Genomic DNA, 24592 nt, shown 5'->3' on the forward strand with positions numbered 1-24592 from the left:
ACTAGGCGGAGCAAAAAGCGACCGCCCACGCAGAGGATGCCTCTACGGTAGTGGCCATCGCGGTGGGTCAGGCTTCACCGGGCACCCAGGCCGCTCGTCTCCTCTGCTTGTCGGATTCTTCGACCTCGCTCGAAATGGGCGTCCTGGCCGTCACGACGGGGGGAGGCTTCACCGGCACCCATGCCGCTCGTCTCCTCTCGCTTGTCCGGTTCTTCGACCCTCGGTCGAAACGGGCGTCCCGGCCGTCGAGCGTAAGGTGGATACCAACGTTGTTTATCCCGCCGAAGATGTGCACAGCGTTGCAGTGCCACCACGGCGAGGTCTTCCTAGGCCCGATGCCGGACGCGAACCTCGACCCCTTCGACGATTTCGGCCCAAACGTTCGCGCCCGTGGAGGATGTTGAGGGTGATGACGAGGAGGTACTTCTCTTTACCGAAACTCGTCCCAACCCTCTTTGTGTCATATTGCTGTTCACATGGTTTGCACGAGCCCGGTTCTTGATTGATTTGATATCCTACCTTGTTCTTGTAGATGTAATTGATTCTACGATTCGTAAGATCAGATTCTAGTTTAATTTCGACTAATCTGCCATGTAGTCACATAATCAATTTATGTGTTCATACTTAGTGGACTTGCAATTGTTGTGGATTATGTTCATGGTTGTTCATAGGGTTTCTCATGATTTATTACGATTTGTTCTGCCATTTACTTGTTCTACACATTTAATTTTAGGGTTTCTAAGGTTTGATTATGTTAGTGGAGTATTTATTCGATCCGTCATAAAAAACCCGATTATGTAGTACTTAATAATTCATAGGAGTATTCCGATGACATGGACAACAACAAGCTAGGTGCGCAGTGGACCGGAAAAGCCGCTATGTTCTCAAGCGGCTGAAGGGTGATGAAATTCGTTTCTCGCATGCGCTGGGAGCTATTTTGCCCATTATGTGGCAAATTTCTCTAGAAGGACATCCACAGCCTCGATCCAACATGCGATGGGTGTAGGCCTAAGTACATAGGGGGAAACACCGCCCCGCAACCTGTGCCAAGCACGCGTCATATGGCCTCTTCCTCCGTAATTACGTCTTGCCTAGCTTGCTCCACGTCAACGCCCCCGCCGCCGGCCCTCATGCTCCCGGTCATGTTTAAAGTTCATATGTGTAATCTTAATCCCTTTGGAAGTTCAGCATTAAACTCTACTAGTACAACCGTGGTGGTCTTGTGATGTAGTACTCTTTTGATGCATTTGTGATGTAGTAGTTTTTTTTGAAATGTATAGTACTATCTAAGAAAAGTACTCCCTCCGATTCACATTCATTTCACATCAAGAAATATGGATCATAGCGAGGGAGTAAATTAAACATGGCATCTCGTGCATGAAGCTTGACATATCGATCAAGTTGGCTAGAATAGCAATACAATGCCGCTCATTAGGCAAATGCATGCCATGTACTATAGTATACATCTAGTAAAGAAGTCTATACTGACATACAAAAACTACTTTGGGGATGAGAGTCAATTGAGGCATCTACAATATAGAAAATCTTGCTCGTAGATGATTTTGGCTAAGAGGGTTTTACTCACATTACACGTGCCACTTTCTTGTCTGCAAAACAAGTTCCAATAAAGGGAGAGGAAAGAAGAGGGTATTGTGGGCGAGATTGAACACCTTTTTTATGTGTTAAGCTGAGGCCTCGTTTAGATGAGGATTTCGACTTATGCCTAATAGCTCAACACACCCACAAATAATTCTGCTTGCGCGCACCACCGTTCATTAAAAATAACAATATTAGCTCGCAAGATTAAGAACGAAGTGAATTTAAGTAACTTGGTAAGCTTTTCAAGCAATATATTCAGAGAAAGAGCACGCATGTTCGACTCAAAATAATCATAAGAGAAGAAAATAAATCTAAGGCACCACATGGATTCATACCTTGAGTCGACGCTGGCTCGTAGAAGGGCGGCCGCGCTCGAGGATGCCGGGGACGTCTCCACCTCGGTCTCACATGTGACTCGCTTATCGGCGGGTGGTGCGCCGCGCCATGTAGAAGATCTATCAAGAGAGGAGAGCCCGATGACGCTACCGACGCCTCAACCTTGATAGCACCGACCTGTTGCTCCGCACCGAGATGCGCCACGTGCAAGATTTAGCGGATGCACCAATTTTAGAGATATGTCATGATCATTGTAACAAATTTCAACGTGATGATGATTTGATCTTGTACTCGGCCTTGAACATAAGAACTAGTACAATCTCACATTTTTTTTATCATTATCCTTTGCGAGATTTAGCGGATGCGCCAAATTCGAGAAATATCATGATCATGGTAACACAATTTTCAATGTAATGATGATTTGATGTTGCACTCGACCTTGAACATAAGTACTAGTACGGTCTCACAAATTTGTATCATTATACTTTGCAAGTTTTAGTGGATGCGCCCATTTTCACAGGTATATCATGATCATGGTAAGTTGGTAACAAATTTTCAACGTGATGATGATTTGATTTTGCACTCGGCCTTGAACAGTAGGTACTAGTACGGTCTCACAATTTTTTATCATTATACTTGGACGGTGGCCAAATTCAAAATCTCATAGCGGCAAAACTTCCCGCCCACAAAATACAAAAATTTCACACGCTTCTAAATTCCCATTCTACCCTCGTGGAGATGGCAAGCAAAGTCGGCTGGTGGGGGTCTCGCCCGTCATTTTTTGAATCACCACCTCCCTAGCCCCGGAAACCCTCCCGAAAAATTCATTTCCTCGACCACCCACCGGAACTTCCCAAGTCCCTCTCTCCCACCTCCACGACCACCGCACCGGAACATCCCCGCCGGACTTCCTGGCCTACCCGAGCCCTCGCGATCCTCGCTCATCCGGCCGCCTGCCGGAGCCGCTTCATCGACGCTCGTCATCAACCGGACCGGATCATCCCCGCCGTACCTCGAAACCATATGCTCATCCAGACAGTCTCACCGCAGTCGCTTCAGCGGCGGTATCGTCCACCCCACAGGAGCCGCTTCGCCGGATCAGTCGTCCACCGCACCGTATCTTGCTCACCGACACCGCTCGTGCATGAACCGGAACGGCTTCACCGGCGCCGTGCATGATCTAAACTCTTCTACTGTCGCTTTTCTATTGCTTGCCTGCAAGTTCTTGTTTAATCTTGGGGGAACCTGTTTGTGCTAACGACGCGCCGTTACTTTTTTGCTGATGAGATGAGTAACCATGAAGTGTAATGGCCGTCTCTCCAATCCCAAGTAGCACATGTAGCGTACTTCATCACCGGATCTATCAACCCCGGAAGATCTGCGCGTGACTCCCACGCAGTGCTTCTCCTAATGTAAGTCCCTTGTTTTAGCGCCATGTTCGGGTTCGGATGCTTGTTTGTCCGAAGCTCTTTTAGTTCATTCCTAGCTATGACCGTAACACATTGCTATTTTCTACTTCATTGCTAACTTTAAGCGATTGAACATTTTGGTTTGCATTCCCTCTTCTGTAGATGTAGCCATCATAACTTCTATCTTGTGCAGTCGTTGTTACAAAAATTATAGGTATTATAGTAACATCCTGCTATTATTTAGTTCATGGTCAATTTTAAGTAATTGCACATGTTGGTTCGCATTCCCTGGTCTATAGCTTTTGGCATCGTAACTTCTATATTTGGTTTACATTCCTCGCTTCTCGTAGATCTAGCCATCATAACTTTATCTTGCTCGGTCGTTGTTACAAAAATTATGGCCTGCTACTATGTTGTTTGTGCCAATTTTTTACTCCATGAACATGTTGGCTTGCATTCCCTGTACTACATGTGATGCCATTGTTTTGTATCTAGTTCATTGTAAGCTAACAAAGTAAGGACTTAGTTTGGCATGCTATCACTCTTCTATCTAGCCTGTAGTACAAATAAACTTGTCATACTACTAGATAATAATTTTGCGTGCCATCTTGTTCTTCAAAAGCTGCATTATTGACTTGTTTCTCTGACTTGGCATGACGCTCACATATGGAAAGCTGAACATATTGGTTTGCATTCCCTCTTATACAAGTTCACAGTGTGATCCCACTATATCCGTATCTGGTCCATCCTAAGCTCCAGCATTAACTATCCTCTATGTGTTGCTCATTACAAGTTTATATCCCGAAACATCTTGATTTGCACCCCCTTCACTATAAGTTCAGGAGTATTATTTAGTTCACGGCCAAAATGAAGTAATTGCACTTGGCACATGTTGGTTCACATTCCCTCCTCTTTAGCTTTTGCCATCGTAACTTCTATTTTTGGTTTACATTCCCTGGCTTCCGTAGATGTAGCCATCATAACTTCATCTTGCTCAGCCGTTGTTACAAAATTTATAGCTCGCTACTATGTTGTTCATGCCAATTTTGTACTCCCCGAACATGTTGGTTTGCATGGGACTCGACAAGTAGTAAGTCCGTTGTTTCATTCTAACATGCTCGTTATATTGGTCTGTTGGTATGCGGCATGCACTCTTTGTTTGCTTATTGTGCGCATTACAATGATCTTGTTATAACGACGAAATGATGAGTTCCAAATTCTTTGGCAAACAATATTGCATTGTCTTTGCGTTTCCATTGTTACTGTCTTAACTTGTAATGTCTTTGTTTCAGATATAGGTGCTGCATGGACAACTTAAAAGATTGCCGGATCGCTTCATTGTATTGCTAGGTTTAATTACCATTCAATTTCTCTGGGTTCTGTAATATTTTTTCAAAGCCTTGCAGCTGATGTAATATTTAGTTAGTTTTTATAGTTCTTTCGCGCATTTTTTCTTTGGTGCTTGTCGTAAGTGAGGCTATCCGACAGAAATCAATGCTGCGTAAATATTCTCAGTATCTAAATCACGAATTCCCATCCCTTAAACGGCCCAATTAAGCGAAATCACATACGTGCCGGCCCGCAAAATACTAAAGCGCCTTTTACGCCGGCATATAAACAGCAACTAAACGGGCTGGCCCACTTACTTATTGGGCCAGCCCACTTGATTAACTGTGGACCCCACACTTTTATTGGGCCAGCCCACTTGCTTTAAGGTGGACCCCACCCACTACTGGGCCGGCCCACCAACTAGTTGGGCCAGCCCAATTGCTTTTGTGGTGGTCCCCACGTACTAAACGGGCCGGCCCTTTAAGACGAATGTGGGACCCACCTGTGTTTTTGGCCCGACCCACTAGCTCCGTTGGGCCGGCCCACTTGCTCTAGGGTGGACCCCACATACTAAATGGGCCGGCCCTTCTACGGAAAGTGGGACCCACTCAGTGTTTTTGGCCCGGCCCACAAGCGTGTTGGGCCGGCCCACTTGCTATACGTGGACCCCACATACTAAATGGGCGGCCGTTTAACCGGAAAGTGGGACCCACCAGCGTTTTGGCCCGGCCCACTATCTTGTTGGGCCGGCCCACTTGCTATATGGTGGACCCCACATACTAAATGGGCCGGCCCTTTAGCAGGGAAGTGGGACCCACCAGACTTTTTTGGCCCGGCCCACTATCTTGTTGGGCCGGCCCACTCGCTCTATGGTGGACCCACATGCTAAATGGGCCAGCCCTGTAACAGGAAAGTGGGACCCACCTGTGTTTTTGGCCCGGCCCACTATCTTTTGGGCCGGCCCACTTGCTATATGGTGGACCCCACATACTAAATGGGCCGGCCTTTTAACAGGAAAGTGGGACCCACATGCTAATTGGGCCGGCCCACTAACTTCTTGGGCCGGCCCAGTTGCTTTAATGTGGACCCCACTTTGTAAATGGGCCGGCCCGGTACCAGGAAAGTGGGTCCCACATGTCTTGTGGGCCGGCCCTTTGCCCGTTGACCGGTCAATCGAGTGCATTCGGCCCGGCCCACATGCTTAGTGGGCCGGCCCATTAAAGTTTTGACCAGTCAACCTTAGAGGTTAGGCCCGGCCCACGTAACTAATGGACCAGCCCAGCTATATAGTTGACCGGCCAAACTATGTCAGCTGGCCCGGCCCGCAAACTTATTGGGCCGGCCCGCTTAAGACGTGGCAGGCCTCGTGTGGGCCTACCATCTACCACGGGGTTCAGCCGTTAACGCCGTTAACCGCGCTAACGGCGTCCGCCACGTGTCGGCTTGCATGACGTCGCAGATCAACGGGCTCCCGAAACACTTGGGCAACGGTCCGATTTTCCGTGGCGGAAGGGCGCCCAAGCGCGACGGACCGGAAAAACGTCGTTGGACTTTGCCTCGACGCAAGTTTCCACAACAGAACCCATATCGTCGGGTTAGGCCCATGGGCGACGAAAAATACCCCTTAGCGGACGATTTTGAGACGTTGTCTATCAGAACTTTTCTTGTAGTGAATATTTTATTCGAGAGTATATGTTGTGTACTGGATCCACAACTTAAAACATGTTTTTCCAATCATGTTGTACACAGTGTAGGCAACAGCGATTGCTGGATGCTGTATTCAGTTTGTGTCGGTCCAAATTGAGACAATATTGATGTTAGAACAATTTTCAGCTCCCATGATGATTATTATGTTGGTTTCTTCTTCTAATTCCTGGTTGAGAAAATGGGACTTCCTGAAGGCAAGAACTAGAACGGCTTGTATGTGGATCAATCTGAGACATTAGGTAAGCAACAAAATAGCTTAATATAAAACTACTATTCTGTTGTATTTCATAATATGTGCCGCTCAATTAACTCACAAAATCATATGATGACTACATGATTTGATTTGCTCACTAGGCTTCTGCTGATGCTGGACCAATGCTGCCAAAAGGATTGACACGCTCGGGTTCGGCCGTATGAGGAAATTAATGGGAATCACTGTACGTTGCATCCAAATCAAGAAGCAATACTTTACTTGTGAAGGTGAGCTTGACATACTCTTGCGATACCATCATTTCCCGCTGATACATTAAAAATATATCATGTATTGAAGGAGATCAGGATGCTTCTGATTTGTATTGTCATGGATTCTCATTTATCTCTCCAAATTGCAGACGCAATAGTTGTGAGCTGAAACTGTGGGGTTACAAAGACTCATGTTAGGAATGTCCAAAAGGTAATTCTCAAGTACACTAATGAGATCGCTAATATATCGGTTGATGCATGCCAATGTAATTTATTTAGTTGTAGATCCATGTGGCCTGCACTTCTCTTCCAGATCGCATAAGGATATTTTCTGAAATTTGTATGATGTTTCATTTAGATTGCATCTTTTAAACATAATTGAAGTCTTTGAATTAAACTAATATACTCATGACAAGCATCTTATTGTGTTTCGTTTTATTTATGCTAGGTTCATTCATGAGATCCAGTTCACAAGGTACAAATATATGGCGACCATGGCTCTGTGGGGAACCTGAGTAAATGTTTCTCAGTTTCACACCTCTGTTTCTATAATTAAAAACATGTGTTTTGCTCATTTGGTGTTGATGATTAAGATTCATGAGCAAGAATATGTTTGGTGGAGATTATCTCAGTTAGTCCTGATTGCACTTGAGTGTAAAATTGAGCACTTACATCAGTTAGGTTGTTTAGTAAGAAATGTAGTTGATTCCCTTGCAGCAAAATACTTATTTCAGTAAATGATGCCTGAAACTTGTTTGAGTCACTGCCACTGTAAATGGTTTACTGAAACAATTCATCCATGTGTTCTTGGTTTAGATAATGCTAGGAATTATTGCGAATTACTTACTATCATGCACATGCGTTGATAGAAGGGCTGTCTTCGAGCAACTCAACCTGCACACCAAAGTGAGCCCCTCGCTCTGCAATTGTGCCTACGGCTTTGTCAATTTCAGTACTTCATTTTGCTTTAATCTACTAATCTTTCTCCTGCGTGAGCACAACATGGCAGCAGTCAATGACGTAGCATCGACGGCAAGCGACGACCTGACCAGGCAAGTCAATCCCCTCCAGTATCCCCTCTCCTCTTACTATCTCTCCGTGGGATGCCGACGCGGCAGTTGCAGACTCGATGGTGTGCAACTTCTTTGTGGCTGCAAAGCTAGCTTATTTTGCAACCTATCCAGATCGATTAGATGTTTATACTCACTTCATTGTAAGGATGTATTTTTTACTCACTGTTGTGCATTAGGGCTTCATCATCGACTGTAAGGGAAGATTAGCTTAATTATTGGGTACCTCAAAGAGAAATCAGAGTGAACACACTCTTTCCAGGTGAGCACATTCAGGAGTGCCTTCTCAAATTATATTAGATGGGTTGTAAAAAAGATGGGTTTCAGCTTCCTAAATATGTGTAGTACTTGCATTTATCTATTTTCATTAATTCTTGCACATCTGGTTACTATTCAGCATAGTAGGTTTTGCATATCCTACCGTTCCAGCCAATTTTTTTATTGCAGCTAACGTTTTGTATCTGATGAAAAGGTTAGTTGGTTGGTGGTTAACTGCTTCATTGAATGATTACGTGCAAATCTTCTTTTCAGAGGTACTTTTTTTTGCATCTCTAGAGACTATGGCTGTTTGTTGCCTTACACTAATTTTCCTAATTTTCAGAGCTATACATCCTCAGTCTAATTAAGCACTTTTAGATAGTTAGTACATTTCCCTTTCTGTCACTTATTTGTGCATTCCTATATTTTGTGTTATAATTATGTGTTCCTAGAACAGAAGAGTTACAACTATATGGATATTGTGTTCATCTAAAAAGGAATAATACAATTCACCTCTGATTCCATTATATCTTCATTTCTTCAGATTAAGTGCATATATATTTATATATACCTCCAATATTTGTGTTTTACTGCTTAATATGATTAGCTAATTTGCTATATGTTTAACTTCTATTTCTTAGTATTCACATGGCATATACTAATTAACGTTTGCCCTTCGTTTTTGCTACTTACTGATGTAATTGAAAGGTTTGATATGCTAGCCCTTCAGACTACTCCCATTTGTTCGCACAGTACAATACAATTATGGTGAAATTCGGTAAGGCCTTTTATACTGTTTTAGTAGTCAAGCATGGTTCAGATGCATTATCCTTTGAGTTTAATTTTCGTTTTGGCTGTCGTCAACACATATGTCACTATTTCTTCATCGTGTGGTACGTAAGGAACTGTAGAGTAATTGACTCTTCTCTTTTATTCCAGCATCGTCTTTTCCCAATCCTGCTTATATCTTTTACTTTAGTAAACGAAATGGTTGCAGCAAGTCTTTTTGTGTCAGCATCGTCTTTTCCTAATCCTGCTTATATTTTTTACTTCAGTAAACCAAAAGATCGCATATATGTTTGCTGCAACGGTAGTGGTCTGGTGATTGAAGTGATTTTCACAATGAATGCTTTCCGTTGTATTTATTTGAGTGATACGGAATGTGAGGAGCCTATAGTCTTCATACAGGCGGGTAAAGTCGAGTGTTTTTTATGACAAGTTTGTTTAAGTGCAGATTTAATTGTTTTGCCGAAGGGCAGTTTCTTTTATTCAGTTTTGATATTTTGGATTTACCGTGACGAGTATTTCATGAGCTGCTGGCAATTCTACCTAACTAATTAGACTGCATAATTATATGAATTATGGATTAGTGCCATAAGTATTTTTTATTTCTTTCTTTTGGTACCAAATTCGTGGTTTATCTGCCAATTTTCCATTTAATAATCAGTTGCTGACACTTCAGCTTACTTGCTTTCATACGGCTAGCTAATGTGCCTTTTATAGTTCTTCACTTGTGTCATGGGATTGGCATGCTTTCCTTTTCTGGATGCACACATGATTGGCACATTGAGGAGGCTTAGGATCTTACAAGAATGGTGTATAATATTTGCTAATATTTTTTTCTTATTTGTGTTCTAAAGTGGAACATATAGGATATTTTTTGTATGGTATTTTTGTTCTTCACTTCTACCATCTCATGCCTTAGCTGAAAAGTCACTTTCCCTTGGTGTTGGACTACAGATCAAGAAATATTGATGCTGATCAAAGAAAAGAGGAAGGCAGTTGCTATACAATAAATTGCACTGGTTAGTTCTCATTATCTTCAGTCCTTCAAAGCCACTACGTAATATTGTTAATGAAATAGGGCTCTTTGATGTTTATCAAGTTCCACCCATAGTTGCAGAAAAAACTATTGAACGATACAAACTAAGTCGATTATGCACTTTCATTGTATCTTACTACATTGGAATGTTTTGGGCTTTGTTTCTCATTTGATCGGTATCAACACATGTTCTACCACCTGCTATCTACAGGAAGGTTTACCCGCCGAGTAATAGCAAGTGGTTGTTGTGTATAGACTAGCCCTGTAGTAACAAATTGTCATGTGTACCGCTTTCCAGTTGTAGAATTTAGGTTATTTCTTGTGTACCATGTAACACCATCCCTACAATATGTGTTTTCACACTGCAGTTGTGTTTCGTAGACCCTATGTATGCAAGAGCAAACGTGCTTTGCTTTAAAATCAAACTGACACTGCTATATGTAACATATTTCCTTACATTATATACATATACAAATTTGTTAAATATTTACCATTGATTTGTATAAATGTTTAACATATCATTTTACAAGCCGTTTACCAGTGTGGAAGGTGGCGGCGCGTAGAGTGCCGCGCCCCAAAATTGGTGTTGATATCCAAATACGTTAATTATGAGGGTGTGAACCGGTTCGTTATAGGGCTATATAATTTTGGATGGGTTACCTCATGATTATGCATCCGTTATCCATCCAGATTTTATAGTTAAATTTTTTATTTTGGCGCATGTTCAGTCTTTGTAATAGTTATGTAAATTACGCTAAGGTTTCCAGGACTGATGTGCTTTCCGCCCTGTTTGGGTGGTCGTCAGCATGTCCGTGCACTTCTTTTGTGCGTCTGTGCCTCGTGCGTGTTTGGTCTATGTTGCTGGTAGTCACCGATTTCTATGGCGGTGACGTATGCTATTGCCATGTTATGCCATGATTTTAAGGCATTCAGCTATAATTGCTAAATCTGATGAAAATATTTCAAGATTTTTGTACCTACCACCTAATCTTGATATTGTTTATTTTTCCAACAGATCATTTATTTGTTTCTGCCAGTTTCTATTCTATGTATTTGAAGGCGATTCAATATTTTGATTATAAGACATTCAACTATAATTTCTAAACCTGATGAAATTAATGTGCCCTGATGAAACTAATGTGCCCTGTAGTAATGATTGTACTACATACTACCTTTCAGTTCCAAGCAACCAATTATATCTTAAATATCTAATGTATGTGTTTTTTTTTGTATTGCTCTATACCAACTATGTTAAAACCATGCTTGATGCTGCTTGCTTATCACTGATTTTCATAAATGCTTAATATAGCACTTTGTAACCTGTCCATTGGTGCGGAATACAACGACATAGTATTTTCCTCTTCCCGAAGCGTGCGCAAGGACGAAGACACTGTGTCTGATCCCGTGGGTGATGATTTGGGTTGTGAACTGCTGCTGGCCGTGGGATGTGCTTGGACGGTGGATGTTTGGGTCAAGGCGACAGCAAGGCACTCGATCTCAGATCTCAAGTATTTTAGTATTGTTTTTTTGCTCTATGACAATTTCATCCGTTCTAGGAGCTGGTTTATTGCTGGGAGGCATATGTCTTCATTTCTGTGACAGGTGCTCAATATTGTGTATCCTTTTTATTAGCGTTCAAGCCATGGGCTTTGGCCTTAAACGTGCATGTGTTGTCCTGGAAAAGCGTTTGGAGAAAATGAGGAAGAATTACTTCCCTTAGATATAGAACCTAGGTAGATAATCATGATATTATAGTATCGAATATGTGTTAATGTTCTGTTGTTACCGTTTCTTACATTTGACTGTTGTTTAATTTATATTTCCATTTGTTAAGGGTGTTAAATTTTGGTGGTGCAAGTACCATTTACGTTTCCTCGGTGCTGCAACAATGCCCAACTTATGTAGATGTTGCTTTTGTTGTTCTTTCATTACTTCTATTGCTCTTGACATAGCCATCTATAATATACTCCTATGTTTTCCTGGTTATATATAAATGTTTCCAATTTTGTTTGGAATTTTGTTTGCCTTATCCTAAGTTCATCCTATCGACTTCGTTTTCTAAAACCTAAGAAATGGATTATTATTTTTGCACTTAATTTTTATGGGTACTATACGAAGTGTGTATTCTTATTAGATTCACGGGATCGTGCGCCAAGGCGCACATCTAAATCTAGTACACCTAATCCCCTCCTACCTAACGAGGCCTAAGGCTTATAATCGATTAGACAGCTGCTGCTTCCTGCTCGATCATGTCTCGGTTGAACCGCGTGATGAACTCCTCTACCTTCCTGTTGAGCTCCTCGTCGCCCAGCTGCCAGTACTCCTGCTCCTCTTCCGGCCGAGGCGGCTTGCTCTCCTCTGTCACCGAGCACCACCGGGGCTTCAGATCTTCCTTCACAACTTCAACAGAGCCCTCATCTTGCTCTACATGATCGTCAGGTGCTACTGTCATCAGAGGAGCAGGTGATATTCTGTACTGATCGCCTTCTTTGACCATCTCATCGTCCTTGTTGGCGCTGATTGGTTCGAGATCCGTTGCTTCTTCTTGATATCTCTGCAGAACGGACCCATGGTCGACCATGTCAGTGGTCGGCTTGCTTGTTGCACCTTCACCTTGGATCAAAGCCAGAGCATGGCCTTCATCCATACCACCAGTGTCCGGTCCGGTGTCTTGGAGCGTACAAGTCCACTTGTTGGAAGTTGTTCGCCGCCTCCTGCCAGGGCGCAGGACATATCCACCGGCGCCATTGGCTCGTGGAAGGATGCCATCAACGGCGGCGACAAGGCGTCACGATAGTAGTCTTCTTGGACGGCTACAGCTCCATCTGTTGGCAGCAGCTGTTCACCGCCTCCTACGACAACACCGGATATATCCACCGGCGCCGTTGGCTCGTGGGAGGATGGCATCAACGGCAACGGCAACGGCATCGCGTCACTATGGTAGCCCTCGTGGATAGTCGCCGCCGGCTGTTCACTGGGAACGACGTCGGAGAAGTCCTCGTCTTGGTGGTGGTGGGAGGCGGAACCGATGAAAAGCATGCCGGAGTCGGCGATGATGGCGAATTGGCGATGATGGAGTTGGACATGAGGAACCAGAAGGTGGAGTCCCTGGCGAGCGTGGAGGGCGGGACGCGCAGGAGGGACGCGTAGATGATGGGCAGGGAGATGACCAGCGCCGAGATGGAGACCTTGGTGATGGCCTGCGGCTGCATGGTCACCATGGCAAATTCGTAAACCTGTACTCTAGCTATTCGAAAACCTGTACTCTAGCTATTCGTAAACCTGCATCAGTGATCGATCCTGTGTTTCAGCAAGAAACTAGCTATTTTGTAATCGAGAACGATCCTGTGTGCAACCTCGATCGTTGTGCTATTGACCGCTGTGTTGCACGCACCCGCCCTTTTTATACTAGTTCCTTTTGACTCGTGAGCAGCAGGTTGTACGCAGCGGCAGCGTAGTGTAATTTCCTCACTAGCGTGATTGTGCTTGTCACGTGTCCCGGATTTGGATAGTGGTGCTAGGTGGAGGATTTGAGTGCGTTGCTGTGGCGTGGTTTCTGCCCGGAAACAGATCGAGGGCTGGCGAGCCGCTCGGTTTCTCGGGGTAAAAGGAGCCGCGCTAATGGAGCTAGCAGCGGGTGTCATTGCGTGCATTAGACCGGACGGCCGAGGGGTGGCACGCGGTAACGATAAATTTGATCCACGTACGGCTAGCTGTGAGAGTCCGAGATCCATGCGAAATATCGCACACGAGCGAGTTAATCCAACCGTGTGCGATGTCCTATGCAGGTTTTAAATTTCAGTACTCTATCACAACAATGACATACGGAGTAGTAGTATTACTAGTACTACTAGAATAATTTTATACTAGTGCGATCCTAGGTACTAGTATGATAATGAAATGATCATACTAAATAGTTCTACAGTTTTGATACTCACAAAGGCGAAACAGTGTCACTATACTGTCAACAACCTTACTCTGTTCTATGACAGTCAGTTATGAAACATAGCTATAGGCGTAGGTGATGCTTCACGAGGACTAAACTCCACGCAGGCTCCATCTGACCTGCCCAGCTGCTATCATTAGTAATTAAACCGAACGGCCGCGATCGTACTAATGATCTGCCCCTAATTCAGAGGAAACTGTGGCCATGCAATAGTGGTCACCAACACAAGCCACAACCTAGCTTGTACGGTCCAATCAGTTGGCAACACTGAAGGTTCTTGAGGATAGCACCTGGCACATCTTTTTTTATCATGAATCATGCACGCGCCTGCAGACATCATGCTTAAGTCTGTGACATCACAATTATGCCATGATGCTTGCTCCATTACAAGTTTACAACCCATCCCTACCTCCCTCAAACTAAACCAACCCAACCTATATTGTCTAGGCATATGTCCAAACCTAAATTCAAAATCCAGTATGTTTACATATATCTAGGTATATTGCTGGCGCGGGAACCGCAAGACAGTCCGACAGCGCGCATCGCAAGACAATCGGGCTAGTCTCGTTTCCAACCCGGCGGACAGTCCGCCCAAATTTCCCTAGACTGTCTGATCGTTCTTCGCGTCGCTACGCCGCCCCAACCGTGCCGGCATGCACCTACGAGGCATTGCCGAGGCTAGTGTCGCCCAACGCCACCTTGCAGTGCCTCGTGGCCGACTAGCACCGCCTTGTCGTCCCTACCGCCCGGTGGCCACGACCGCCACCAGCGTGGAAGAGTCACCGCCAATGATCCACGTGCGTACATAATCATGTACATAAGAATGCAACATATTCGCACAATTTAGTTGAGTCATACGGGTTTTATACAGGGCTATGTATACCAGTTTAGTATTAATAACTCAGGGGTATCAAGCAATCTCAACCGTCCTTGTGTTTAAGTTTGCTCTGAGTTTTGAAGAGGGTGGTTAGACTGAAGCAAACACCTTAAGTCATAATGATAGCTAGACACCTCAAAGATGTGACTACAACCCCAAAAACTCAAGGCTCACCGGGTTCAACTACTTACGGAGGAATATGGCATCGAGATCTTTCCTTGTTTTGCATTTGATGAATGTGTGAATCTCATGACACAATGCGTGCGTCCGTGTGATTCTCCTATACAAACCACTAGCCTTCTGTGTAATCAACTAAGCTTATTATACTTACGCAAAATGTCATACAGTTGTCTTGAAAGAAAAACATGTATTTGTCAGTAAGATTCTCCTAGGTAACGATATGCAGTCCAAAGCCATCTAGACATGAAAGATACATACAACCACCTTGCTTAAAAAGGGAAAAACATGATAACACAACACATAGTGAAAAAGCGTGGATGAGTACGCACCACAACACCTAAAAGCACACCGCATGCGAAAAAAGTTCTCCGAAAGGTGATGCATCTAAGAAGGGAAAGGCGCGCAAGCAGCACCGTTGCCACTATAACCAATGGAGAAAGATAATGTGTTTTTACCAGGGAGAGCAAGTCCGAATAATCTCAAAATAGAACTTTTGACAAGGGAATGACGCGTAAACACCGCATTCCCAAGTACAAGCAACAAGGCCAGACCTATGGTTCACTCGGAGCTCTAGAATCAGTACTCCAAGAGCACGGACAAACGGGAGACACCATTTATTGCCTCCTACACTTGTCGGACCAGGAAAAATATAGACATGATCGATCTTGATGTGATCTTCATCACACGATTTGTAGACATTCCTGCATCACTTGCAGTGCAACGCCTAGCTCCCTTAACTGAAATGTCTAAACCGTTGGCGTAGGTCTTTCCGACCACCAGAGTATGTCTTGCTTCTTTGACCTAGCTAGCTTGATAGTTTGATCCCGCTGGGTGTCGATGTAGGGCTCCTTTTCGATTTGGACAGCCTAATAAGCCATGCCGTCAAAGGAGTCATGCTCCTTAACATGGATGGCATGATCTTTGGGAGGATCCCATAGATGGATGCACCACACGAAAGTACATCCGGATCTCTAAACAAGATTTGAATGATTAATGACAAGCTAGTTTATTTATGTGTTTCAGGTTTTATTTCAAATTTCTAGGTCGATCATGTCAACGGTCATACCCAAAAAGCGAGAATGTGTATAGACTACATTGAAATGTAATTTCTATTTACTTTCGGTCATGTGGTGTACTATCAGGAAGGGGCGCTTAGCAAAGCAGAGAAAAATAACCCATTACAAAATCCCGCAAAAAAATTATCCCAAAATCTACAAGAAAATCTCCAATTTCCTATTTTTCTTCTTTTGCAGAACCTCCGAACAAACTTTTCATCGTTTTTCCCACCCAATGAGATTGAGAGACCCACTTTCTGATAATTTGATCAATAAAATATGATATATATGACAAAAAAATATACCAGTGAATTCATATTCACAAGTTTCCAATGGTATGCAAAAGCCATTTCAAAAAAAATGGTATGCAAAAATCTCATATTTTGATGACCAAATTAATGATCAAAGTATTTTTTTAAGTGTTTATTACCCTAATAAACTGGTATAGGAGTAAGAACCGTTGAACCCGGTCTCACCCAATTTAAGCATTTTACATGTTCTATTAGCACTAGTAAAAAATGGTTTCAGACCCGGTTGGTAAGGGGCTTTAATTTAGTTCCTGATTTGAAACCGGGACCTACAGAATCGGGATTAAAGCCCCGCCTCTTTAATCTCGGCCGCGTTACGCATCGGGCTAAAGATCCTCCACGTGGATGCGGGCTCGCGCTGAGTCGGATGACCTTTAGTTCCGGTTTGTAACATCAACCGAGACTAAAGGCCTTCACGTGTATTTTTTCATCCAATTTTTTTTATTTTCCAATTCCATTTTGTTCCTTTTTTTCTTCGGATTTTTTAGTATTTGAGTTATTTCACCAATTTGATCTCTAACTACATTTAATCTAGTCAAATTATTTACGGGTGGTCAAATTTTCCGATCGACCACCCATCATCAAATTGCTCCATTACGCACCGGGACTAAAGGTCCTCCATGTGGGATGTGGGCGCACGCTCGGGCGGAGGGCCTTTAGTCCCGGTTTGTAACATCAATCAGGACTAAAGGCTTCACTTGTATTTTTTCATCGAATATTTTTCTAATTTTTCCATTCAAATTTTCATGTTATTTTCAGAATTTCTACTATTTGAGTTATTTCACCAGTTTAGTCTCTAACAACACTTAATCTACTTAAATTACTTACTCGTGGTCAAACTTGTACGTTATTAATATTACTATCATATCAATCCTATTAACCTCTTGGTCACGATGTCATACTTCTTTATTATTTGAATTCCAAATAATTACTTTAATAAATAAAAGTCATAAATTAATAATAATCTTGAGTAAATAAATTACAATAAAGTTTTTTTTTTGCAAAACATAAAATCTGAAATTTTTCATATTTCTCTTTGGTAGTTTGAGAATCTAAAATTGGCAAACCAAGCACAGCCCGGTGAAATCGGATGTAACTTTTCGCGTAGATAGATTTTCATATGTTAACCATTTTTCGAGTTCGTATGCAAAAAAGATATTGCCATTTTACCAAAAATACAGTTTTTTGAAAAATAAGTTAAAACTTATGTTTGTTATTTTTCGTAATAACTAGATCATCTAACCAATCTACATATAAAAGAATTTTTAATTTTAATTTCTATCATTTGCTTTTATATTTTATAAAGCTAAAAAAGGCGATCCACGGGAGGGGGTGTGTGAAGCCAAAAAGAAAACACGGAAAACTGTAGTCCTGATTGGTGTCTCTAACCGGAACTAAAGGGTAGACCTTTAGTCCCGGTTGGAAACACCAACTGAAACTAAAGAGCTCGCACCGGCCACAACCTACCGCAATCCCTTTAGTCTCGGTTGGTGTCTTCAACTGGAACTAAAGATCTCTCTCAAACCGGGACTAAAACGGTGCGGTGTCTTAGCCGTTTGAAACTGGAACAAATAATTACATTAGTCCCGGTTCCAAACGCGATAGGGACTGATGCTCCGGATAGCTCCGAACCAAAGGCTCTTTTTCCACTAGTATATATAGGACAGTTATGCTAGCTTCATTGGCAATCATGTCGAGGATTCTCTTCTGCATGTGACCATGTGTTACATTTCTCGTTGTTCTCCTCATATTACTCATGCGGAGAAGTAAAATGTGGAGTTCATGAATTAAGAACGGCTTAATTATGAGTCATTCAACTTTCATGATAAGAATGAAACTCTTGCGTCCACTACGAGATGTATGGAATGGTTCAAGTGTTGTAACTTTTTTTTAAAGCTAGGTGGCACCGAGGTTAATTGCATCTGATCATCCCAAGGTCAAGGCTATAGCTTAGCTAAAACGTGATTGCCCTTTTCATCTATTCCTCATGCTGATCCGCCCTACGCTTTGCGGTAAAGTTAGTTCCAACCGGCTAGTCTCCTCGCTTTTTTTTTTTTGAAATGGGGAGTTTAACCCCGGTTTCTGCATCATGATAATGCACACGGCCTTTTATTAAAAAAATAGTATAAAAGTCTTACATAATTCGTATCTCAATCATCGCGTACAAGTTGATACAAAAATCAACCAGCGAAACCAAAAGGACATCATAAAAGTAGACATCATGGTAGCCTCCTAGTATGCCGCCAGCCAGCCTGGCACAAGATATCCTGAGCGACCGTCAGGAGCCGTGTGCATCCAGAAGCCATGGCATCTCGTAGTCCCTCCGGCGAAAGGAGAGCCCATAGCTGAACCCAGTGATCCATCATATGAATAACCTGCAAGTAGTGAAAAGATTGTTTTCTGTTAAATATAAGATCATTTCTTACCCTCCAAATAGACCAACATAAAGCAGATACCCCAACACGGATAAAAGCTTTAGATTGTCTATCTACCCCATTTAGCCAATTTACAAACAAATTTGTAATATTGGTTGGAGGTGGAAGATTGAAAGTAAAATTAACCGTACGCCAAAGAAGTTTAGCTAATGAACACTCAATGAAAAGTTGTTCAACAGTTTCCTGTTCTCCACAGAAAACACACTTCATACATCCATTCCAATTCCGTTTAGCTAAATTATCTTTAGTTAATAAAACCTTGTTACTAAGGAACCACATAAATATTCGTATTTTTAAGGGGACTTTAACTTTCCACAAATATTTTCTCAAGTATGGGGTATGATCACTCATAAGATCTTCATACATAGATTTTACTGTAAATTTACCATTATATGTCAATTCCCAAACAAAACGATCCTGTTCATCATTAAGATTTACCGTCATTAGTTTTCGGCATAATTGCAACCATGAAGTCCATCTGTTTCCCAATAACGTCCGTCTGAAACTAATATTCAGTGGGGTTTGGGCTAACACATGAGCTACCGTTACATTTTTGTGACGCACAATATTATATAATGACGGATATTGATGTGCCAGAGGGGTTTTCCCTAACCAAACATCCTCCCAGAAAAGAGTATCCATACCATTTCCAATTTTAAAAAAGCCTCTTTTAAAAACTCTTCCTTCACACTTATTAGCCCCTTCCAGAAAGAAGAATCTGTGGGTTTGAGTTGTACTGCCGATAAAGTTTTATGCCTTAAATATTTATTGTTTAATAATTCCTGCCACACCCCGTCCTCATTAAGCAATTTAAACAACCATTTACTTAGTAAGCATTTGTTTTTGAGTTCAAGTACCTCAATGCCTAAGCCACCTTGATCTTTAGGCCGACAAACAATATTCCATTCTGTGAGCCTATATTTTTTCTTATTTTCATCAGATTGCCAGAAAAACCTAGATCTATAGAAATCCAATCGTTTCTTTACCCCAACAGGTATCTCTAGAAAGGATAACATGAACATAGGTAAACTAGTTAAAACTGAATTAATAAGTACCAGTCTATCTCCATAAGATAATAATTTTCCTCTCCAGCATCCCAGTTTGCTTTCAAACCGTGTTTCAAAACTACCACACACCTATTTACAGTGACATGCTAAAAGTTTAGCATCTAGTTTAAAGAATGGTTAAAAATTTGACGACCAAAAAGGAGTTCGCCACTAGTTAGTTACCAAACCTTAAACATTCGATGAACAGACAAAAATATCTGGCCCAGTAGCCGCGTAACACCGCGCCTGAGTCCCCTTTCCCGTTCTATTCTCTCTGTTCATAAGTATTAAGATATTTTAGATATTCTAAAATAAACTAAATACATACTGTGGTGAGTGAATCTATACACTAAAAATAGACTAAATGCATATCAAAATTGATAAATTTATATAAAAAATTAAACATCTTATATTAGGGGACGGGGATACTAAGGGGCTGTTTGGTTTAGGGGGTATCCTTTAGGGGATGAGGGCACCCCAACCACCTAGTTAGGGATATCCATTTTTCTGTTTGGTTGAGTGTGAGGGATGAGCCTCTATTTTGTTTGGTTGGCAAGATAAAATGTGGTTGGGGATGAGGGATAGGGAGTGGATACGCTGTAATGGTGATCACTTTCCTTGGTACGGTGAGATTACCACTACAACAAATACTTGAAGCGAGTTTATACAAACTCCTGACTGAATTGACAAAATCAACTAGAAATTGTACTTCTTGTTCAACTGCTAGATCGATGATCTGCTACTCCCGTGCAAAATAAGGAGCAAGCGGACAATGTTAGGTACAAAGAATGAAGCAAACAGAGAGGAAGACCATCCAGGCTTCTTCCCCATCGAGCACTTCCTGCCCCCTCCCCTATCGAGTCCTCCCTCTCCCCCGTCAAGCCCTCCCTGGACTCTCCCCGCCGAGCATCCTTGTACCCTCCCCTGGCGAACATGCCACCCCTGGTCGCCGCCCCCGTCGCCCCTCCATGAGGCCGCGGCCATGGCCCGTGGACTGTGGTCTCCCATCACCGTGGGAGAGGAAGGGAGGTATCTGCCATCGCCGTGGTGTGTGTTCTCCCATCACTGCGCCTCCAGTTCTTGCCGTCGTCGTCGCCGCACCTCCAGTTATTGCCGCCGCCACCTCGCTTCATGAGACAGAGTGAGGAGAGACGGGAAAATAGATAGAGCGGGGGATTTTCTTTTCTTTCGCGGGCGGTGAGCAAGCGAAATAACTTTTCGGGTGACGCTGGAGCGGTAGCCAGAAGTGGTTGGCTTCATCCGCCCGATTTTGCCGGATGAGCTTAGCCACTGTTTCAGGGGAATATACGTGGAATCTGGTTATCTCTATCCTCTCTCGCACCTGCCAACCATTTTTTTGGTGGCTATCACTAACCACTGGAGGATATCCCCTCAACCAAACACGCCTTAATATGTGTGCTCTAGAACGTCAGAAGTAGACGACGTACGTGTCTAGAGTATATTCAGCAATGTGAACGTCGATAAAATGAGTGACTAACCACGCTCAGCTGTCTACCATCAAGCGATAAGCACGATTTGGCTTTGTTATTCCGAAAAGGGCAATCGGCTAATTTCCTCTTCGAGCTTACGCAATCAGTTAAGTTGTGCAAAGCTTGTCGATTTGTCCAGGCTAGCTAGCTTCCTTGAGCCCCAGGTGGCAATGCATGCGCGTAGTATGTGGCAGTGACGCAGCGACGTGGGTGCATCCGCTGGCCCGCTCGTGCTTCTTGCGTGATTATGTCGGGAACTAGGAACGATTAGCTCGATCCAACGTTGCCCCCATGTAATCATCTGCGTCAGCATGATCAGTTCAATCCTTTTTGATGTGCTGGTGCTGTGTTTGCTCACGTTTGAGTGTCCACTGACCTCCGACATAAGTGTGCTCACTTTAGAGGCGAGATATATACCGGATGTTAATCCATTTGTGAGAGCTAATGTCTGTTAATTTTGGATTCGATGTATTGGAACACCAAATGGTTGTGACTTGTGAGGGCTATAAACCGTTTTGTTTTGCTTTCTCTAAAAGTTTATTGTACTCCCTTTAATTTAAAATAGTTGTGTAAAAATAGATGTATCTCTGAGGGAGTAATAATTTTGTGCGCCGGACTGAATTAACACTCTAAAGATAGATTTACTTTGGAGAACATGAATAGCAACAACACATATCCCAATACCTGGGCATAATTTGGGCCATGCAGGGCTTGGGCTAGGCATGAAAAAAACCGCATCAAAAAATCCAAGACAAGGCTGGCCCAACCGTTAGGCTTAGATTTTAGGGCCAAGCCTGATCTAGAAGTGGAAAACCCACCGGGCCTTGGGCCGAGCCTCCATGTTAAATCATCCATCTGTGAAATCTTAACTTGACCCGATGTTTAGGCTCAAAATTAAAGACTAGACTTGGCCCGATGTTCAAGATCAACTCAGGCCCAGGGCCAGGGTTTCGGGTCACGTTGGGCTGCCCATGCCCAGGTACCCCATCACACAATTTAAAATGGAAAACCCTTTGGATTTGGCGACCGATCGCGCGCCAGCGATCGGTCGTACAGGCTCGCTCCCGCGTCATCGTATATGGGCCTTCTTTTTCGGCCCAACAATGGAGAGTGTTGCCTTTTTTAAAAAGAAATCTACAGTGCTATTTTCAGATTTTAAAAATTAAATAAAAATTTGTTGTAAAATCACACGACATAATTTGTAAGATTTTTCTAAGTGATATGTTACAAAAATGTGCGTTTCTTAACATGTTGTAAACGCATGATTTTTTGTTGTAATCATTTGTGATTTTTGGTGTAATTGTTTTAGTCATGGACACCTTTTTTTCAATGTAGCATACGCTCGCTAATTTTGTAACAGTTGCTTATAAATTTTGTAACGAAATAATATCAAAGATGTTGTAATGCTTACCTAACGTTTGCCACAAGTTTGTGATTTTTGTTGTAATTGCTTGTGCTTTATTGTTGAAAGAAAAAAGTCTATTTTTCGTCCTTCAACTTTCACACAAGTTCACTTTTGATCCCAAATGTTTCATGTGGTCCAAAAGAGACCCTAAACTTTACCAACTTGTTCAAACGTCTGGTTCTGCTGATTTTTTTGAAAAAAGATACAACATAACCAAACAGTACAAAAACCACGGTGAAAATACCCAACCTTCCGCCAAAATAAATCGTACCGAGCCATTTTTAGCCAGAATAAATCCCCAATCCTCTGGCTTGAGTAGGTCACCCCAATTTATCTATCTGCTCGATATAGGCATCCGTCGCTCGTCTGACATCCCGATTGTCCACTGCGACGACTAGATCAAGCTGGATGTAATGACACCCAAAACAATCTTCCAACTACTCGGTTGAACATGGAGATGTGGTTCCTATCGGTCAACCTCTCCCTCCCTTTCTGCCCTCACATACACCAGTGGGTGCGTCCAGCCGGGCGATATGCAGAGGTTGATGAGTTGCGGCGCTACTAGGGTCGCTGCTGCCCTTTACGTGAGAATCGCTGGAGCGGCAGAAAGATGAGGCTACGAGGGTTGGTTATTTACCATCCTCTTTTTCTTGCTCGCGTCGTGAGTGGGATTCAAGGTTCTGGTCTAGGACTACTTCTTATTGAGGTATGTTCAGATCTGATTTTTTTTTTGAATCTTGGTTATCATCTACGGAAGAAAATCATAAGAACAAGACATGTGAACGGGTTGGCAAAGTTTAGGGTCTATTTTGTACCAAATAAAACATTTAGGACGAAAAGTGAACTCTGGACAAAGTTGAAGGATGAAAAATGGACTTTTTTCTTGTTGAAATACTTGGTAAATTTTTGTTATCAATCAATATGTAGCAAAATAAAATGTTGTTAAGCATCTTTTCATTGCTACAAACACATATTCATTTTTTTATTTTGTTGTAAATGTTTTATTTTTTGTGAAAATAGATAATGATTTTTATTGTAAATCAATCTATTGCAAAAAAAATGTTGTTTAACCTCTTTTTGTAACATTACTTTGTTTATAACGATGTGCCGCTTTTGTTGTAATATCAAAAAAATTGTACACATGGTGAGAGGTTTTTGTTGTAAAACTCTTTGTTCTAGTAATAAGTCACCATGGTGGCATTCTTATGTAAATACCGGGATAGTTAGGGGCAGCAGGGTATACGAGCTGGGGTTTAACTGAAGAAGGTGGGACTGCGGGTTGATTTCTCAAAACTTGAGGTGCTAAAATGCAAAATGTTTGCTGCTACTATTTTTGGACGGTAGATCACCATCCGAAGGTCGGGACAGCAACCGATTTTTTGAGCCCACCTCGGACGATCGACGCTGAGTACCCATTTAAAATCATGCATCCCATGCGATTTTTGGGGCGATTGAGTCGATAGTCACAAACATTTTTTTAACCATGTGAGAGGATGGCCATCGCAACTTTGTCAGTGTTTGCCAACTATTATCCCAATCAAAACCGTGTGCGTTCTGGGCCAGATCGCACTCGGTTTATTATGTCTAAATCATTTGCTTCCACGTCATATCACACACGATTGAGGAAAGTCAAGTGTTTTCACCCTCTACTTGGAAAAGTGATCAAAGTACGTTTAGCCATGGATGCAGGATTACCGGCGATTCTCTCCTTTCCTTTCAATGCCTTCATTACATGGAGCATGGTACGTTGGTGATACGTCCAAAACGTATCTACTTTCCCGAACACTTTTGCTATTGTTTTGCCTCTAATTTGTGTATTTTGGATGCAACTAACACGGACTAATGCTGTTTTCAGCAG

The sequence above is a fragment of the Lolium rigidum genome, chromosome 3, assembly GCF_022539505.1.
Source record: "Lolium rigidum isolate FL_2022 chromosome 3, APGP_CSIRO_Lrig_0.1, whole genome shotgun sequence".
Lineage (NCBI taxonomy): Eukaryota > Viridiplantae > Streptophyta > Magnoliopsida > Poales > Poaceae > Lolium > Lolium rigidum.